The sequence below is a fragment of the Podarcis bocagei genome (genome assembly GCF_964188305.1).
Source record: "Podarcis bocagei genome assembly, chromosome: 1".
NCBI lineage: Eukaryota > Metazoa > Chordata > Lepidosauria > Squamata > Lacertidae > Podarcis > Podarcis bocagei.
Window position 1 is genome coordinate 99472233 of NC_138125.1, and position 20592 is coordinate 99492824.

General features: G+C 40.0%; 1 protein-coding gene and 1 long non-coding RNA gene across 5 annotated transcripts in view; one reads left to right on the forward strand and one right to left on the reverse strand.

Moving 5' to 3' along the window:
- Positions 1-20592, reverse strand: part of NCKAP5 (NCK associated protein 5) — a 548005-nt gene that overhangs the window by 388646 nt on the left and 138767 nt on the right. The window contains exon 1 of one of the 4 annotated variants that reach the window (XM_081199371.1): positions 219-283. The exons of the other annotated variants lie outside the window; for them this stretch is intronic. The gene's annotated coding sequence lies outside the window, so the exon portion shown is untranslated. Of the gene's footprint in view, positions 1-218; positions 284-20592 lie in introns of those variants that run through there. 4 annotated transcript variants of the gene reach the window in all.
- Positions 1-20592, forward strand: part of LOC308590341 — a 62894-nt gene that overhangs the window by 29121 nt on the left and 13181 nt on the right. The window lies entirely within an intron of this gene.

A 20592-nucleotide genomic window follows, 5' to 3' on the forward strand; every position in this document is an offset into this window, starting at 1 on the left:
AAAAGCAGGACCAGGGAACTCTGGGATTCAGCAATGTCTCAGCAGATGCTCAAACATCCAGTCCTGCCAGAGGATACCACATGCCTAGAAAAAGGATTTGGGACCTATTTTAGCCAGGAGGCACATGCTGGTGCTGGATGGAACCACAAGCATAAGTGGCAGGAAAATTATTGTAAATTTTTCCTTTGCACCGAAGGCTACTTTCTATACACACATACCACTTTCCTGTATCCAGGCAATCAAAAAGCATTACCAGAGTTCAAGGACACATTCCAGTCAGGCAACATGTGAAGCAAGGCCAGTGAGGGATGCAACCTGGGGGGAGAGGGTGTGGATAAAGGAGTGTGTGTGGCCTGGAGAGCCAAATAGAGAGGACTGGAAGGTTGCATTTTGCTACAGGGCTGAAGTTCCCCACCCCTGGACTAAAACATAGTGCAATTGACAAATAATACTTATTTCTGTTAAAGAAGAGGAAGTAGACCAGCTATGCAGAACACAGGTTAAAAGCCTTTCAGTTTTACAGTGTAGACAATAGGTGCCAAGTCTAACAGCTATTTCTGCTTCTAATTGCCAACCTTTGAAGACAGTTTAGAAATTGTAGCTGGTGCAGAATTAAATGACCAGATTGCTGATCAGGGCAAGACAGTCTGAACGTATAACAACAATCCTGGCATGACTTCATGGGCTGACAATTAGTTTCTGGGTCCAATTAAAGTGCTGCTTTTGAGCTATAAAGCCTTAGGCTGCTCAGGACCCCAATATCTCAAGGACTGTCTCACCCAACATCAACCAATTAAAATCCAGCATTCATTATCTGAGGCCCTTCTCTGTGTTCCCCCTCGGAAGGAGATGCAGAGGGCAGCAACATGAGAACCGGCCTTCTCAGTAGTGCCTTCCCAATTGCAGAAGGACCTCCCCAGGGATGCACATTGAGCACCATCAGTATCTGTTTTTAGGTACCTTAATTTTCTGCTTATCTCTTTAGTGGGGTGGGTTGTGTCTGATCTGTTCTTTTATGCGTATCACCAGTGAGCATTTTAGGTTGTTTTTACTTGTTTTTCTTTTCTTTTCTGGAAGCTACTTTGAGTCACTTTTATGAAAAATAGTGAATTATGATTACTACTACTCAGAAAATAGGAAAGACTTGCCAAGCTTTTGTAAACACATCATTTTCTATATTATTTTCTAAACTCAACTATGATGTCAATTTGTAGTAATTTAATTAAGATATCAGAACACTGAAAACAGCTTTATCTGATGGCATTTTGGCTTGTTCTGCTTAAGGACAGAGACCTTCATCAGCGTATATTTGAAGATTATAATAAGTGATGTAGATGACTCATTCTCATCATCATGTTAGAATCAATCCAAACACTGGATGTCTGGGCTGGAAAGGCATGCAGAATATGCAAGCATCTGTTAAGCCACAAAGAAAGTTTGGAAGATGGAAAGAAAGAAAAAGAGGCCTTGATCTATCCTTTGATTGCACAGGACAAGCTTTTCATTAACTTGATAAATGCTTTCTCACAGACTCTTTCTGTGACACCGCACAGCCTCTTCTTATTTTGCAAAACCATTCCTAAATAGTAATAATTTCTAGAGTGCTTCCTGTGCTGATCTCATTTCTCTGGCTATGAAAACTTGAGTTCTCTGAACTAGTCTTGCAACTTCATGCTGCCTCCTCAATGACGTTATTGCCCATGAAGGAACAGTATGTGGATAGTGGTGGCTGATACTCTCACTTAAGTGCTACAATATCAACACTGAACAGAGAGGAACAAATCAATTCAACAGAGGCCCCTGTAGGGCTGAGACTGGAATGTAAAGTTTCAAGAGAACAACAGGTTCAAATTGCACATTATGCTTAACGTGTAGCAAAGTTTCTTTAATGAATTACATTGGAGAGGATTATTAAAGGAATCACAACACATAGAAAGGAAGGTTTATCACTTCCATCCCCAGATGTGACCTCATGAATATTGCCCCCTCCCCCAGTTTGGGGAGAGTTTCTACTGGTGCTATTTTCTTATTCTAAACCTTGTAGCTGCATAGTAATCTTTTTGTTGGTAACAATGCAGTTGAAGGAGGGAGGGGCTCCATCCACTGTGATTCTAATTAGCAATCCCTCCCCATGTTTGTCATAAATTAATTAAAGAAAAACAAGAGACAGAGCTGCATGCTATGTTATTAAGCTAACATGCAGTTTGGCACTGAAGATTCCAGATGTGATGGCCTGGGATTCCGATTCGGAGGATGAAACAGAGGAATCCCAGCCTGCACAGGAGTCCCCGCCTCCAGGGCCGGCTGAACTGGGGCAAGGCCTAGAGGCTGAAGAGCCTGCACCTGTGGCAGTGCAGCAGGAGCTGGCCCCAGGTGAAGTCCTCCTGGCCCCAGAGGGGCCTGATGACTCAGTGGCCACAGGTGAGCCTCCTCCAGGGCCCAGTAACCCTTCGGCCTCTCCTGATCTGCAGAGGCTTAGGGCAGAGAGGCGGAGGGAACTAGTTGCCCCCAGGAGGAGTGCTCGCCTTAAGGCCAGAGTAGGCGGGGCTCCTGGGGGTCGGGACCGCCCCTGACCTTAGAAGAGGATAAAAGCCCACTCATCCCGGCCCCAGGTTGCGGGAGCAACGTCGTTGTTGGCTTCGGACCTTCCTGTGATCCTGATCCTTGCTCGGCCTCCTGTTCCTGACTAACCGGTACTCCTGTTCCCTGCTCGGCTTCCTGTTCCTGACTATCCAGTACTCCTGTTCCCTGCTCGGCCTCCTGTTCCCGACCATCCGGTGTTCCTGTTACCTGCTCAGCCTTCTGTTCCAGCGTTCCTGTTCCCCGCCCGTCTCTCTGCATCGGACCTCGCCCCGCTTCGTGTGGACTCTGCTACACTCACGGTACCTTACCCCCGGGACCAGCACACCAGACTGGAAAGAACACTAGACCCTCCGAGACCTCAAAGACTATTGTTCTATAGGGAGCTTCCGGTGCACCGCGATCTCAGTACAAGCAGGGTTCTTACCGTGAGGGGAGAACCCGTGCTATTCTGAAGGATAGGGGCTACTCCAGGGCGCGGAGACCCCCCCAAAACACTTCTGGAGGGTGTCCAGAAGGTCCGGTTCCCAGCGCGGCCAAGAGCGACCTAACCGGCCGCCAGGTAGCTTCAGAAGAAGCGAAGAGAGCGGCGGAGAGGTTTAGCGGGTCGAGGGGAAGCCATTACGCACCTTCAGATAGCGAAGCCCTGAGCTTGCTGAGAGAGCGGTACACTCTCAGATTAAAGGACTCTGAACATAAAAAACTTTAAAAACAGCAGTTAAAAGAATAAGGAAGCTTTGGAGCAACAAAGAGCTGTAATTAGAGTTCAGCTGGAAAGCCGGAATCAACTGAAACGCAACGCGACGCCAGGGCTGGAGAAAGTGAAAGTGCCGCCTCAGCGGATACGTTGTTTCCCCCCAGGTATCTCCTTTAGGAGAAAGTAACTTTAAAAGCAGGAGTGCTAGACTAAGAGAACGGAGGAAAGAGAAGGGGGGCCAGAGACAAAGTATCGGAATTAGGCGTCCTCGGTGAACCAGAGGGTGCAGAGAGGAGAAGGGGCGTTTCTCTACTGCGGTGCTGGAGCATACAGTTAATCAAATCCGGAAGAGAAGGCTCCGCCATTATTAAGAACCTTTCAAGCGTGGTGAGTGAGGAAGCAAAAAAGAAAAATTAAAAAGAGGACATTTACTTACATGTAGATTGGTATCTCTGCGTATGAGACTTTCCCCCTTCCCTAATTTATTTGTTTGGACTGGAAATTTGGGACCTTGGACTTACGTGGGACTTTAGACTCTCTCTGAGAAATAAGCCGCTGATACGCTTTCACAAACAGCCAGTTTTTAAAATTTGGTGACATCTAGTGGCAGGATGATGATTGCCTGATCTCCAACCACTTTCTGCCTCCCCCGCCCTGCTTCTCTTTTCGTCTACCATCTCCCATCTACTCCTTTGATATACAACCTTTCTTTTGGTTATCCCCGCAAACTTACTTAGTAACCTGGATTAGCCTGATTAGAGGCGAGAAGAACCCTTGGGACTGGAATACTTCGAGTGTCGGAAAGAAGAATCGGTGGTAGAAACTTTATTCTGACTTCCTGAAGTATATATATATAAGGGACTGGCAATTTTGATTAGCAAAAACAAGAAGGGAAGTCGATATAAAGGAAACCAATTTGGGGGAATATCCAAGGGAGGCTACCAGAAATAATTACGGGGAAGAAGGTATTGTTTGGACGTGGGGAAACATAAGACGGCAAAATGTCACACACAGGAAAGAAAGGAGTGAATGGGGGGATGGCGGGTGATAGGAGGGGCTCGAAACAAGAGGTAGACTTCAAGTCAGATATTCTGAAGATGTTTGCGGAAATTAAACAGAGTCAAGATAATCTAGAACGCAAATTAGAGCAGGTGGATAACAAGATTGGTAAAATGGACAAAAAAATGGACGAAACTGTCAATGAACTTAAAGGCCAAATAAAGGAAGTTTTTAGGAGAACGCAGCTCACAGAGGAAGGCCTAAAGAGGACAAAAATGGAACTTAAGGATATGAAAAGGGAAAAAGATAGGATTAAAGTAGAAGTTATGGATTTAAACAAAGCACAGGAAGAAATGAAGGATACTATTGCAATGAATGAACTGAGGCAGAGGGAGGTGAATCTGAGACTTAGAGCTGTGCCAGAGTCACAAAGTGAAAATATTAAGGAGAGACTCATAATGGAGCTGGCAGGGTGGTTGGGGGAGCCAGCTGAGGAAATGGCCAAAAATGTACAGAATGCGTTCAGAATGAGGGCTAAAACAACAAAAGCAAAGAAATTTACAGGTGATTGCCTGATTACATTTAAGGACAAAGAAATGAGGAACAGGATTCTCCAAAGGAATAGAGAAAAGAGGCTAAACATAGATGGGAATTATATAATTATCTTTAAAGACATCCCAATAAGATTACTTAAACGAAGGGACTCGTATAAATCTCTGGCGCAGACATTGAAGAAAAACAAAATTGAATTCAGATGGGAATTCCCGGAAGGGTTATCATTTATGTATAGAGGTAAGAGACACAGGTTGTCAAGCCAGGAAGAAACCGGGAAATTTCTGAGGAAGTATAAGGAACTGAGAGTAGAGACGAATGGAGCGGGGGGAGCAGAGGGAGGATCTCCAGGAGAACCAGGAATAGAGGAGGAGGAAGAGGGAGGAGGAAGCGGATCGGAAGAAGAGGCAGAGGGGGAGGAAGAAGACCCAGCAAACCTATAAAGAAAAGGAGAAATTAGGAGAGAGTTAGGGAGTATGGGGTTAAAAATTTGGAACTGGAACATTAATGGGATGAATGAAAAAAAAAGGAGAAATAAAATTGAGCAATTTTTGAAAAAGAAAAACCTAGATATTATCTGTCTACAAGAAACGCATGTAGCCAGAAGGCACAGAAGGGTGTTAATTAACAAAAGATTGGGAAATGAGTTCGAATCTTCAAATAGGGAAAAGAAAAGAGGGGTGGTACTGTATATAAAAAATAAGATTGAAGCCAAGACGGTATTTAAAGATGAAGAGGGGAGGATGATTGGGGTCAGCTGCAAGTGGCAAGGAGAAAATTTGGTGGTAGTTGGGGTATATGCCCCAAATAGTAATAAGTCCGAATTCTTTAAAAACCTAGAGGAGAAATTATTAGAGTATGTAGATCAAAAAATCATTCTAATGGGTGACATGAATGGGGTGGTCTCGCTAGAAGTGGATAGACTGAGAGAAGGAGCTAGTAAAGAAGGGAAACTACCAAAATCCTTTTTTTCAATGGTGGAAAATTGTAACTTGATAGATATTTGGCGTCTCAGACATCCATTAGATAAACAATTCACCTTCCATTCCGAACCTAATCAATCGTTGTCACGTATAGATCAGATATGGACTTCAAGTGACCTATGTCCAAGAATTAAACTAATAGAAATAAGACCGAAAGTAATATCGGATCATAATCCGATAGAATTGGAATTAGAAAGTTTAGAGAGAAGAACCTTCAGATGGAGATTGAAAGATTATCTTTTGGATGATCAGAAAATAATCGAAAATGCACAGAAAAAACTGATGGACTACTTTGCGGACAACTGCGATAAAGGAACAAAGGCCAACATAGTATGGGATGCCAGTAAGGCAGTAATAAGAGGATACTTTATTCAACAGAATGCAATTAAAAATAAGAGTAGAGAAAAAGGAAAAGAAGAAATTTTAAAGCAGGTAATGATAAATGAACAAAAATTATCCCAGAAACCTAACTGTCAAAAGACGAAAGAAAGAATTAAAATTTTACAAACCCAATTTGCTACAATAATAAACAGAGAGGTGGAGTGGAACATTAAAAAACTAAGACAAAAAAATTTCGAATTCTCAAACAAATCAGGCAAATGGCTTGCTTTGCAAATTAAAAAAAGAAAGGAACAGGGTACAATAAATAAAATAACAGTGGGAAGGGAAGAAATAACTGACCCAAAAGGAATTAGGAAGGAGTTCCTCAATTATTATAGAAGTCTGTACAATAATAAAGAGAGGAACAACTTAAGGAGGATAGAGAGATATTTGAAGGATAAAAGGGTGCAGAAAATCTCAACAGAGGAAAAACAACGATTGAATATCCCAATTAGAAATGAGGAAATAGAGGAAGTAATTAAAGACTTAAAGAGGGGGAAGGCCCCAGGTCCCGATGGATTCACCGCAGGTTATTATAAAGAGATGAAACACATTCTGGTGGGTCCTCTGAAAGAGACGATGAACAATATTTTAAGGAAGGGAGAAATCCCAGAGACCTGGAAGGAGGCATACATCACACTCATTCCCAAACAAGATGCAGACCCAACCCAAGTGAAAAATTATAGACCGATCTCACTGTTGAATGTAGACTATAAAATATTTGCAGGAATCCTGGCAAGGAGGTTGAAGAGGTTGCTATCAGAAATTATTCATAAGGATCAGGCGGGATTTCTGCCAGGCCGGCAGATGAGAGATAATACAAGAAATATCATCAACATGTTAGAATACCTATCTATGAGAATTGATAAACAAGCCATAATGATGTTTGTCGATGCCGAGAAGGCTTTCGACAATGTGATATGGGATTTTATGTTGAAAAATCTAGTACATATGGATGTAGGTAATGAATTCTTTAACGGGATCAAAGCGATATACACAGAACAGAAAGCGAAATTGATAATAAATAACACTGCGACAGAAGAGATAAAGATACAGAAAGGAACAAGACAGGGTTGTCCACTCTCCCCGTTATTGTTTATAATAGTACTGGAAGTTCTTTTAAACTCAATAAGACAGAATGGAAATATAAAAGGAGTGTCAGTCGGACAAAATGTGTATAAGATCAAAGCTTTTGCTGATGACGTAGTGATAATGACAGAGGAACCAACAATCGCAATAGAAGAAATACTAAAGGAAATGGATCAATTTGGAGAGGTGGCAGGCTTTAAATTAAACAAGATAAAAACGAAAATGATAGGTAAAAATATAGATCAAAAGACAATAGAAACAATCCAACATCAATCACAGATTGAGGTGGTCAAAAAAGTGAAATACCTCGGCATTTGGCTAACCCCTAAAAATATAGACCTATTTAAAAACAACTATGAGCCGATGTGGAGGGGAGTAAGAAAGGATTTGGAAATATGGGGAAGGTTGAAACTGTCATTCTGGGGAAGGATTAATACAATCAAGATGAATGTTTTACCAAGGCTGATGTTTCTATTTCAGACTATCCCTATAATTAAGGGTAACCGAATCTTTAAGGATTGGCAAAGAACACTCTCACGATACATCTGGCAGTGCAAAAAACCCAGAATTCAGTTTAAACTACTAACAGACATAAAGGAAAGGGGGGGTTTTGCCCTGCCCGACCTGAAACTATATTATGAGGCCTCGTGCCTCTGCTGGATAAAAGAATGGGTGAAATTGGCGAACAGGGAGCTACTCGATTTGGAGGGCTTCAACAATAGATTCGGCTGGCATGCCTATTTATGGCAGAATAAAAGGAAAGTGCATAAGGGATTTGAGGATCATATTTTTAGAGGGCCATTAATTGAAGTATGGGATAGATATAAAAATCTGTTAGAATTCAAAACACCACATTGGCTATCACCTCTTGAAGTAATGAGTGTGAAAACTATTAATATGAGAAGCAATTGGGCAACATACAGTCAGCTATTAACTAAGGAAGATGGGAAATGGAAATTAAAACCATATGAGCAAGTCAAGGAGCATGTCTATGACTGGTTACATCACTTCCAGGTTAATGAGATGTTTAGAAAAGATTTTAAGGAAAGAGGTTATGCAGACAAAGATTCCAAATTCCAGACAGAGATTATAAACAACGAAGTGAAAATTATATCTAAAATGTATAGGATACTGTTAGACTGGAACTTAGGGGATGAGGAAGTCAAAGTGGTGATGATCCGTTGGGCAAAAGATATAGGCCATAGTATTCAATTTGAGGACTGGGAGAAACTTTGGGAGGATGGGCTAAATTTTACGGCATGTATAACGATAAAGGAAAATGTCATGAAGATGTTTTACAGGTGGTACTTAACACCTAAGAAACTATCGAAAATGTATAAGGTGGACAGCAAGTGCTGGAAATGCAAAGACAAAGAGGGCTCCTTTTACCACATGTGGTGGGAGTGTGTTAAAGTGAAACAATTTTGGGAAAAAATATACATCGAATTAAAGAAGATCTTAAAATATACGTTCACAAAGAAATCAGAAATTTTCCTATTAGGGATATTAGGCCACGAGATAAAAAAGGAAGATTGCAGATTAGTATACTATGCAGTGACAGCAGCAAGGGTAGTTTTAGCCCAAAAGTGGAAACAGCAGGAAATACCAACAGTGGTGGAGTGGAGATCAAAGTTGTTAGACTACGCGGAGTTAGATAAATTGACAGGAAAACTTAGGTATCTGAGAGACCAAAAGTTCATCAAGGACTGGGGAAAGTATGTAGATTATCTGGAACATATTAGTGAGGGACAAACAACGCTAAAGGGATTCAGAGATGCACTGTGAAGGACTATGAGTTATTGTCTAAAGAAAATAGGAGTCGTGAAAGGTTAATGACAATATAAGCCATGAAATGCGTAACTTTAATTATCACTTCGAATGATTTGCGGACAAGCTGAAGGAAGTTCTAAAAGAGATGGTTTTGTAATATTGTGGATGTGATAACTACAAACTTGTGCAAAACTTTTCTTTTTTCTTTTTTTTTCCTTTTTATTGTTGTTTGATTGTGCTTTATCTTTCTTTGTTTTCTTATGGAATTATTCAATAAAAAGAATTATGGAAAAAAAAACAAAGACTATTGTTCTATAAAACATACACTATCCTAGTACTATTACTATTTGTATGGTTCATACATCTACACACCAATTTTATGAAACTGCCTTTTTTATTGTGTCTAAGAACTCTGGCAACGGTCTGTCCTAGCATTGCTACCTCTTTTAAGTTGTCTGAACCTGGTACCACCTGTGTAGACAGTGCATGCTTAACTTTTAAGTCACAGCCCTTCCACAGAAGGAGGAAGAAATAGAGTTATACTTGGAGAACTTGCAATTCTTTGACAAAATGCTACCCATTCATTAAATGCAACAAATATGGGATTTCATTTATTTCCAGAATCTGGCAACTCACCTATCTTCAGCCTCAACCTATGGCATCAATAACATTTTCCTTTTGTTCACAAGTAGGTTGATGCCCCAATTAAGCATGGTTACAGAAGCTCCAGGTATTCAAAACAGACTAAGCCCCAATTTTTTTCCAAAACAGCCAAATACACACCACCACTATTGTTTGGTCCTAAATATCTGAGCCCTGAAATCCCTGAAATCTAATGCCTTTGTGTTGGACATACTAGAGCTGCTGATGGTGTAATATTTTTGAGTAACCAGCTGGCTGAGCAGCCCACCTTCCATATTCTTAAAGATCCATTTCTGAGACCAATACACTAGATGTGTGGGTTACTTAAATCAGGACAAGTATAACATTTACCATGCTAAAACTCCAGAACAGAGAGCTGTACATAAAAATACTGATTTGTTTTACTGCCCGGATTTCATTCTTCTTCTAATTAGTGAAGTAACCTTGTGTTGTTAGTTACAATTATCATTCCCATTTTACGATGCAAGGTCTTCGAGTAGAAGACAAGTGATTTGTCCAAGGCCACCTCATGTGTCCATGTAATGACTAAAAATGTTCATTCTAGGCCAAAGTCCAACATTGGCCTAGGAATTCTAGGCCAACATCCAACATTCTGCTTGTATCTCTCTAACTTTTAAAGGATACTTTAGGTTCAGTTAAAAGTAGAGGAAAACTTCACTGTATTAACACCTATGGCTGTGTTTCATCTTATTGTGCATTAACAGTTGAAAACTAGAGTTTGCAGACTGACAAATCCTGAAGTAAGAAAGTGTAACTAAACCTGTCAAACAAAAATGTCATCTTATATATTGATATGACTAAGTACTGCCTATCAGCAAATGGAATTTCCAACACACTGCCTTGTGACATTTCCTATTTCTTCATGCATTTTGCTCCTGTGGCTCTTGCTATGACTGAAAGCAGCAGGGTGATCGTCTCCGCAGTGGGAAGTGAAGCACCTGCTGCTGAGAGTAATGATTGTGTCTTTACTAAATCTTGGATCTATTCATGTGCATTTGACCACTTAGATATATTAACAGCAAGCGCTCCATAGGTTAAGTAGTTAAATACTTTGGAACACCAGCTGAGAAGCTGGTAGATGTCACCTTCAGTGTCTATTGGGGCCAAGAATAACTGACAAATCAAGACTGCCCTTCCATTAAATATGGCAAACCAATCAAAAGAAAAATGATGACCTTTTAGCCACACTGCTTCATGGGAAGAAGAAAAAACAAATCTGCTAATGAAGTTTTTTAAAAAAGTGAACTAAACATTGTTAATTGCTGTAGGCTGCAATTATTCCCAACACCTTCCTCAACAATTCTTTTAAATGGTCTCACAGGGATAAATAAAAAAACCTGTATTTACCTGACCATTATTAACTATTTCTTGCAGTTATTTCAAAGATGGTGTTCTTAGTCTACACCAGGCATGTCCAACAGGTAGATCGTGATCTACCGGTAGATCACTGGACGTCTGTGGTAGATCACAAAGCTCAACAACTTTGGCTGTCAATAAACAGGGTAGATCACAACCAGTATTTTTATACTGTGAGTAGATCACAGTCTCTTGGGAGTTGGACATGCCTGGTCTACACTATCTCTCACACTGTTATGGAGTAGGGCCTGGAGCCTGATTCTGGCTCACTATTATCTACACAGACTGGCAATGGCTCTCCAGGGTTTCAGTCAGGTAGTCTTCCGCAGAACTAACTAGAGATATGGAGGACTGAACCTGGGATGTTGCGCTACAGCCCTTCCCCAAAGCTTTGCTCTTAATGTCAAGGCCTTCTGATGTCAGGGTCTGATGTCACAATGATAATTACAGACAATAAAATACTGGAAATTATGCTACATCACTAGTAGTTCTGATTAACCTTTGAGGCAGAGAGGACATGTTACAATAATAAGTTTTGGCGTGTTTTGAGGGTGGTCCCCCCCCCCCCGAATTGTCTTGCAACAGTGTTGTGTAGTCAGTTACCTTGATGAGAGTTCTAGCTGCCTGCACAGTGGCTCCTTTTTAAAAGCATGTGCTGACCATCCCATTTCTAGACACCAGACAGAAAGTGTAATTGTCTTTCTCATAATAAGTTTATAGAAAATAGAGATGATTCAGCTGGAAGTGGATTTACATAAATAAAACAGACATAGAACAACCTGCCCTGGGACAAATAATAGATTCAGTTACAAATTGGGGCAGTGGGGGGTACATTTAGTTTTTCAGTCTCTTTCTAGTTGATGGGTGACCCAAAGCATCCTGAATGCTGGTGTCAGAAGTAGAGAGTCAAGGAAACTAAAACCTAATCCCAGCGAGATGGAAGCACTGCTGGTTGATGAGTCCTATGGTGTGGGTAGAGACTTACACATCTATGCTGGGTGAGGTTGCACTCCTCTACCACTCCCAAAAAGTAGGTTTGCAGCTTGTGGCTAATTCTGGATCTAGTACTTTTGGATAAACAGGCAGCAATAGACAGAGGTGCCTTAAACTAGCATGTTGGTTCACCAGGTGTGGGTCTTTCTAGGGAACTTGGAGTTAGCCACAGTTATTATTCCCCTTGAAATAACTTACATTTCTATAATATCTAGACATGCAGCTTCCCTTGAAGACCATCCAGAAACTTCAACTAGTCCAAAAATAATAATCCCCAGGAGTAGAAGACATCTGAAGGCAGCCTTGCATTGGGAAGTTTTGAATGCTTGATGTTTTACTGTGTTTTTATATATGCTGTAAGCCGCCCAGAGTGGCTGCGGAAACCCAGCCAGATGGGTGGGGTATAAATAATAAATTTATTTATTTATACATACATACATACATACATACATACATACATACATACCACACATTAGAGATCACACATACAAGACATTTGAAATCTTAACTGACTATTTATCCATGCTCTGGCAGAATTCAAGGTGCTAGGCATTAACCTTTAAAGCTTTTAGTGGCCCAGGAACAACACACCCTAAGAACATCCTTTTCTCATATAAATATATACTTTTTTTTAAAAAAATGTAACTTTAACTTGATCTGTGCTTGACTATTGTGTATTTTGTGAAACATGTCGCTTAGCTGTACATATCAGGCTTGTCAGCCTGCAATTTTTGCAACCTTTATTATAGGTTATGGAGGGAAATATGACTTACCATGATGTACAGGGAATGTTTAACTTTATACCACTTAAGTATAACTAAATAAACCCCTTCAAAGATGAGTCCTGTCTCACACTTGACTGCAAACGAAGGACATCATCTATCCTCTGGAGCCAATCTGTCTCACTAAAGATATATTTAAGTGCAGAAGATACAATGCCATCACGCTTTTCTTTTCTTTTCTTTGCAAAGAATGACATGTAAGGGGATAATTTGTTACTCATAGGGTTTAAAGAGCAAATTGGAGTAGTCAACATAATTATTGCCTTGCTCTTTTTAAAAAATGACAATGCAGTCCTCTTTAGATCATTTTGCATGAACTTATTCTGTGAAGCCCAATGGATTGAAACAAAAATAATGGGCAAGGTAAGGCTTACACTGTGGTTAGAATAAAGATCTGCATTAATGTAATCCGAGGAAAGCTTGCCTTCTGAGATTCAAATAAATTATGATTAAGCAGATTTGCCAATATCTGGATATTTTGCACAATTGATTCTTCTTCTGAAATGCTTGAGTGTAGCACTGTGTAAGGTGCTGTGTGAGTGCAAGAGAGAGATACAAACTGAGGCTCCAGCCCTGACCTCCTGAAATTCTAGATCCATGTTGCTTCTATGTTGCTTCTGGATTGGACTTCCTTAGGGTTGTCATTTAGCCTGTTATACACAACTTCCTGCCTACTCTGGATTATTCTACTTGCTTCTGGCCCTTCTGAACTTCAGCTGCTGTTTTTGGAACTCAACTCCTTGCTTGTCTTGGATAATACTCCTAACTTGTTCAGGTTGACAGCTTGCTCCCCAGAGCCTGAAAACTGAACTACTGCTGCCCAGTACTACAGAACCCAAGTTTTTATAGGCCTCCCTGTGATTAAAGTGTATCATGATTATTAGTATATACCATCCCTAGTGGAACATACCAACTAGTATTAACATCTCCTGCATAACCGAAGTAGTAGAGCCATTTATTGTTGTTTAGAATAAGTCATCACAGCTAGACATAGTCAATACACAATTTTAATGTTTCTTAAAGTTGTGTTTTAAAACTGCTATCGTGAGTTTTATGGCAATAAAAATAAATATGCTGCTCTACTTGTGAGTCATAAATAATACTTGGCTGTGGTCACAGAGACCATGGGAATTCTGCATTCTGAAACCAAATGTCTGTAACACTTGACATTTCTGGATGTCTGCATCTGTTTACATGAGGAGTGTAGTAAGCAGTTGAAAAAAAACTTCACTGGGAGTTTTCAGAACCATCCAAGACAGCAATAAACAGCAAGCACCAAGATCCGCAGCTTTAAATTAAAACTTTTTGAAGGGCTTTTCATTACTCCAAGGGTCAGTGAAATGGAAGCAAATTCACTCAAGTTTTCCTATGAACCCATAAAGCCCGTTGTCAAGGGTATATTTTGTGTGCATTTTTTAAGTGCTTTCCTGATCAATCGACCAATCAATTTATTGAACCAGTCAGCAGACCTCACAATGAAATTTATACGTTCATTATCACAGAAGATATCACATGTTCTTATAACTTTATTGACAGTTTGCTGAATATGAATTTGCTTTGACTATTGAATTCACCCACTTCAAGGCATACTGCAGTTGTAATAAACAGACACATCAAAACTACTTTGTGAAACCAACAAGTTATGTAGCACTGCTTATTTTATCTTTTATCAAAAGAGCTTGCATGGATAGCAGTATGCTCAGAAGATTTGTCAAAATAGTTGCAATTCTATTTAGAACACTGATCCATTGGCTGCTATCAGTTAGAAATGGGGCTCTGGAGATTCTCTAGGAAAATCACTACATTAGGGCCAAACTAGATGTCACACAGTCTCTCACCTTATTGTAAATAAAAAGCAAGGAGCTGCCAATATGAATGGAGCAACAGCATGAGGGACTTCCCAACCTTTCCCTTTTTTTGGAATTATACTGCTCAAACATGACCCTCTCAAGTGGCTTTACCATTTTTGAGCAAAAATATATTTGACACTGGCTACCAGAAAGAATATCCTAGATCCATTTTGGTTCTATTTAGAGTGAGGAGAGCACACACCTGTAAATCCAAACAGCATTGTACTGGCAGTGTGTCCTGCTGTGTCTTTAGCAAGAACCTATGAAGCAAGGCAACCAGTGTCTCAGCACTTTAGATAGCTCCAGTGTTCAGATGAAAGCAAGAATTCGGCTGAGGCTTCATAACTCCTGCAGTCCAGATTACCTCTCCTAATCTCCATCCCTTCCCCACCTGTTCTCTTAGGTCAGCTTCCTGGACACAATGGGAGTGGCCCTCCTCTCATGAATTCTTGCCTGGTGCATTTCCTACATTGCTGGGCAGGTGCTTGGAGCAGGAGGTGCTTGGCTCTTTGGGTGACTTAAGCTTATTGATGAGGGTATTGGGTCTACAGCTCCATGGATGTCAGGTGGGCCAAATAATTGATTAGTCCTCAGATTTATCCAACCCTCCCCAGCAACTGCTCCAACCAGGCATAAACCAAAGGAACGGTTTCTTCCTTGGAAATGGTTCAATGAGTAATACATATTGACCCTTTCCTTCATTTAACTCCCTTTTAATGGCATGAAATTCATTCATTGTACTAAATGACAAAAACATGGTCATTATATAATCCTTTCACTTACATTAGAGGGCTGCTTAAGTCAAACCTCAAGTTCCATAATCAAGTTCTAAGTTCAGTCAGTGGTGGTCTAGGATTGTATAGCTAGTCAATGGTACAGAAGCAGAGGAGAGTGAAAAGCGTCATCAGCAGGAGCAGAAGTTGGACTGTCACAGTCTCTTTTAAAGGTACATAAACACATGTCACAGCAAAATGTCACAGTGATCACTTTATCATTCTGTAACTTTATAGCTAGGAATCAGTCTGATATTTCAGAAATGTCATCATCAAAATGCAATTTATATGTAAAATGATAAAGACTTATTTTTAAAGAAAAAAGTGACTATTTGCTAAATGGCTAGAAATGACTCCAAACAGCATGCGGCTGCATGTAACAAACTCCATTATTACTGCTACAATATAGTCCTTGGAGACAGTTTTCTGATGTATGAATGGAGCTGCTTTTGTTATCTTTCTGGGCTATTGATAAGTTTGCACTTAACAAAAGCAACTTGCTGGTCACAATTGTTGAGCTATTGATTTTTCTCAGCTACTTCTGCATTACCTTTGTTTCCTTTACTCTGCAAATAGTGATCCCTGTGGCGAAATAGCATTAGAGGGGCAGTATGATAAACTCTATTGTTGCTGAATGTCTCCCTTTGAAAATTTCCACTGGGATGGTGATGGAACTTGCTCATTGCTCTGTACACTTCCAATAATCTTACCCATTGAACACCATCTATTTTCTTGCTCAGATAGATGCAGGACTTGAGATTCTGAACAAAGTAAAATGCCATCCCGGCAGCATGGAACACAAAAGGGACTATAATTGCAGGAGCCTTTACATTCATACTACAAGACTTCATCAAGAGAATGAGAAAGTGTATCATGTCTGTGTTCCTATTGTTCAGTCATGCACAATGAATATATTTATCACTCTGTGATTTTTCCAGATAGTCTGAGGGTAGGGGGAACTACAACCTTCAGAGCAACAAAATCGTATCAGAAAGCCAAACCTCAATTTTCTGTCTAACAAGCAGTCATCTAGCAAATCCATGTAAAATAAAAACAAATGTCAAATATATTTTTGTGCCTGTTGCATCAAAGGGCACAGATACCTGCTTATAACATTCAGAAATAAAATTAGCAAGTTTATACAATCAAGATTCAGAGCATCATTTCAGAATTATTATTCTATGGTTACTACCCTTAGAAATATGCTTTGCCAAAAAAAGGGCCCTATTTGTTTTAACAGAACCCTTTTTTGTAATGCAAACTGCAGACACTGTTTAAAATCTAAAGGTTTAAAGTTCCCCCTTCACATGCTGGAGTCCTAATCCAGATCATGAGCCCCATAGTGTAAATTTGGAAAGAAAACATACCCCTGCATTTAAGGGATGACCTACTTAGAATAATAGAATTGTAGAACTGGAAGGGACCCCAAGGGTCATATAGTCCAGCCCCCTGCAATGCAGGAATCCTGCTCACAGCTGTTCCTTGGGGGGCTCCAACCAACAATCTTCTGGCTAACAGCCAGATGCACTGATCCATTGCACCACAGGAGGATTAACATTATGTGCACTTTGGAACTCAGGGCTAGTTCATGACTGCTACTCCTAATGTGCAAATAGACTAGACCATCACAGAAATGAGAGTACAGACAGAACTTTCACGTTATCTTAGATCATTTGAAACACAGCACTTTTCAAAGGAGACTGTTCACTTCCTCGGCTGTAGAGTGCTGAAGGAGCAGATAAGCTGAGGATGGTGTTCTTCTGATGGAAGGAATCCATGGAAAACTGCCTCCCACCCCAAACCACTGAAGGATGTCTTCCCTCAATAAAAGGACACCAACAGAACATTTACATATAAGTGATGACTAAATCTGCATAAAATAAAGAATCCCAGAGTTTTCCAATCTTATACAGTGGTACCTCAGCTTACAAATGCTTTGGGTTACAAACGCTTTGGGTTACAAACTCCGCTAACCCAGAAGTAGTACCTCAGGTTGAGAACTTTGGCCCAGGATAAGAACGGAAATTGTGCACTGGTGGCGCAGCGGCAGCAGGAGGCCCCATTAGCAAAAGTGAGCCTCAGGTTAAGAACGGTTTCGGGTTAAGAATGGACCTCCAGAATGAATTAAGTTCGTAACCGAGGTACCACTGTACTCTTCTAGGCTATGATGAGTCATAGTATTTTTGTTTCTTTGAAACCATCTGAATTTGACAGAGGAGTGAAAATAAAACAAACTCACTATGAAAAGATAGATCTTGGATTCCCATATTCTTTTATCAGTGCTCAAATGTTTTACTATAAACATATTCCTGTAATGTTGTAACATTTAACTGATACTCCAGATCTTTATCTCCATCAAACTCAAGACTAAGAGATCAAACACATTTAACCTATTCAGAAACAAAGTTACAATAAAAACTACAAGTTTAAGTGATGTTACAAATGCAAACCAGATATGAAAACTCTGGACAAGTCCTATAGCTGTATGGTACGCTTAGGGGTGGCTCTTTCTTAGCTCTGGTAAGTATGATGCACACATATCAGAACATTGGCTGAACTGTGATCTCTTATAATGAGCAGATGAGCCAAAGCCTGCTCTGATGTAATATCTTTTTCATTTGCCATTATGTGCAGAGAACAATCCATCAAAAGTTAGTAGTGACAATCAAAATAATGTCCCACTGAAATCAATGAAACTTAAGATAGCAGTAAATAAGACCTATTTCATTGTTTTCACTGAGGGTTATACATGACAGGAGAAGTATTGCAACCACTAACAGCATAGGGAAGTGACCAGAGCCCATGCTCTATAACTAAGCCATGGCCCTTCCACAATGCTGCAAAGTACCTTTTCACCTAACTCAGTAAACATACGCTCCTTTGAATCCTAGAGCCCAAATGGCATCACTAAGCATCTATTGTAACTTAATCTATTAACAGACATAAATGAACCTAAGTAAGATTTGGGATAAAAAGGCACCCTGTGTAAAATATTCATATAGACATTTATGGTTGGGTGGCATTCAATCCAGTGCTAAGTGGGGTTTGCACATGGGGAATGTGGTCTGCTTGTGCGGTGGGACTTTATCTCTTCTCCCTCACACCCTGGACCAGCTAAACCAGTTCTGGGTTTTTCCCCAACTTGCCAGAACAAATTTAGGGGGCAGGGTGAGGAGAAGGGCGAAAGTCTTACTGAATGAACAGACTTCATTCTCTGCACACAACAACTTAGTTGAATCCTCCCTGATATATGTTGCTCAATATGCACACCATAATCACACACACCCTATAATGAGATAAAATTTGCACCTCCTTATTAATTTTGGCTATCAATACTGTACTAAAATACAATTGAGAACATTCAAATCAGGATAAATAATAACATTAAAATGTATCTATGGGTCGTCAGGCCATGGGAATGGGTCAACAGCCTGAACCAGTTATTGCTTCCGTAGGTATGTTTACATTTGGTTTATTGTACTTGGCTTGATTTTCAGAGACTAAGAAAAACTCCTCCAACATGAGGATACTGACAAGTAAGCTGACATGGATTGGCCACAGAAATAGCAATGTCATCTGCACACATGGATTGTTTATGATCTCTGGAATGTGTCACCATGCCCTTTATATCTAGTTTCTCATAGGCATCTGGTTGGCCACTGTGAGAACAGGATGCAGGGCTGATCCAGCAGGTTTCTTCTAATGTTCTTAGATTGTCTCATGATGCAATTGGCAAGCATTCTGCTGCCAATAGCAAAAAATAGGGATGAAAGAGACAGCTCAGTGAAGTGTCACAGTATGAGAGAAAAATGATTGTTACTTAACAGAGAAGCGCAAGTTTCATTGGCCCAAAATTCATTAAAAGCAACAGGGATTTCAAAAATCTCCACTTTCATATCCTTTAGCCACATTGATAACATAAACGGTTGTCCTCACACTATTGGACACTGTTCTTTCGGTAATAAATCTTGTTGGATCTGGATAGCTGAAATAAGACTGCGGGAATTTCTGTACTTTGTGCTCTTCAGTATCACTGTAAACAAAACAAACCTTGAAAATTTCAGAATAGTTTGTATTCTGCAGGCACGTGTGCAGAGATTGCCGTGCACCTTGTTTCCCCCTCTTTCCCTTCTAGTCCATGCAAAGGCACAGGTTCATGACCTCTGTTTGGTTAAGGAACACTATATTGAGTTCCAGGACGGGGGCAAGAGGGTAGGGATATAGGAGGCATGCACAGGTCTCCCAATGCCCACCATGGTCTGGTGCAGTGACCAAGTTTTTAAAGTTCTATATAAGTTACATATTATTATGTTTATTATTTTGTAGTTCACTCTGGGATTTCTTTTTTAAATGAAGAACAATTTAGAAATCTTCTAAATAAATAAATCATTTCAAGATAGATATTTGTGTGTGAGAGAGAAAGAGGCAACTGATCATACAGAGAAATTGCATGATATGTTATGAATAAATTTTATAGTGTTATTTTCCCCCAACTCTACCTTATCCCAAAAATGAACCATGATAATTAGCAGATCAGTTGCTTCAGCGAAAGCTCATGCACTTAATATTTTATTCTTACATTGGCAAACTTCATTTCTATATCAAAAGTCACGTAGAACATGGAAATAATAAAGTCTATGAATATAATGGGAGAAATCATTATATTTGTGTTTCTATATTCCCTTAATATGACATTTACAGAACTAACCATTACCTAGGGCCAAACTGTGCCTTTGCATACTTGTGCACAGCTCTTCTTGAATTTAATGGGATTTGAATGCAAGTATCTCAGAGATGCTTGGTCCCCTGGTTTCTACAGGAAAATGGAATTTTAAGGTCAAGTAAAGGTCAAAGTGACACTGTCACCAATTAAACAAATCTGAGCAAGTGCTATATTTCTTTTTAAACAAAACCCCACAATACAGGCTATGCAGTTTGCTGAACTGAAATAATTGTGACTAGTAAATATTCCATCTGTATGTATGCATTCATTCATCTACCTTTGTGTGTGTGCTGACACGTGTTTAAATTCTTCATTGCAAGGGATGGGAGAACTGTTTTTGAAATATTTAACGAAACTGATCAAAGCCCCATAGGAGTACATTAATAATCTGTTTATATCTA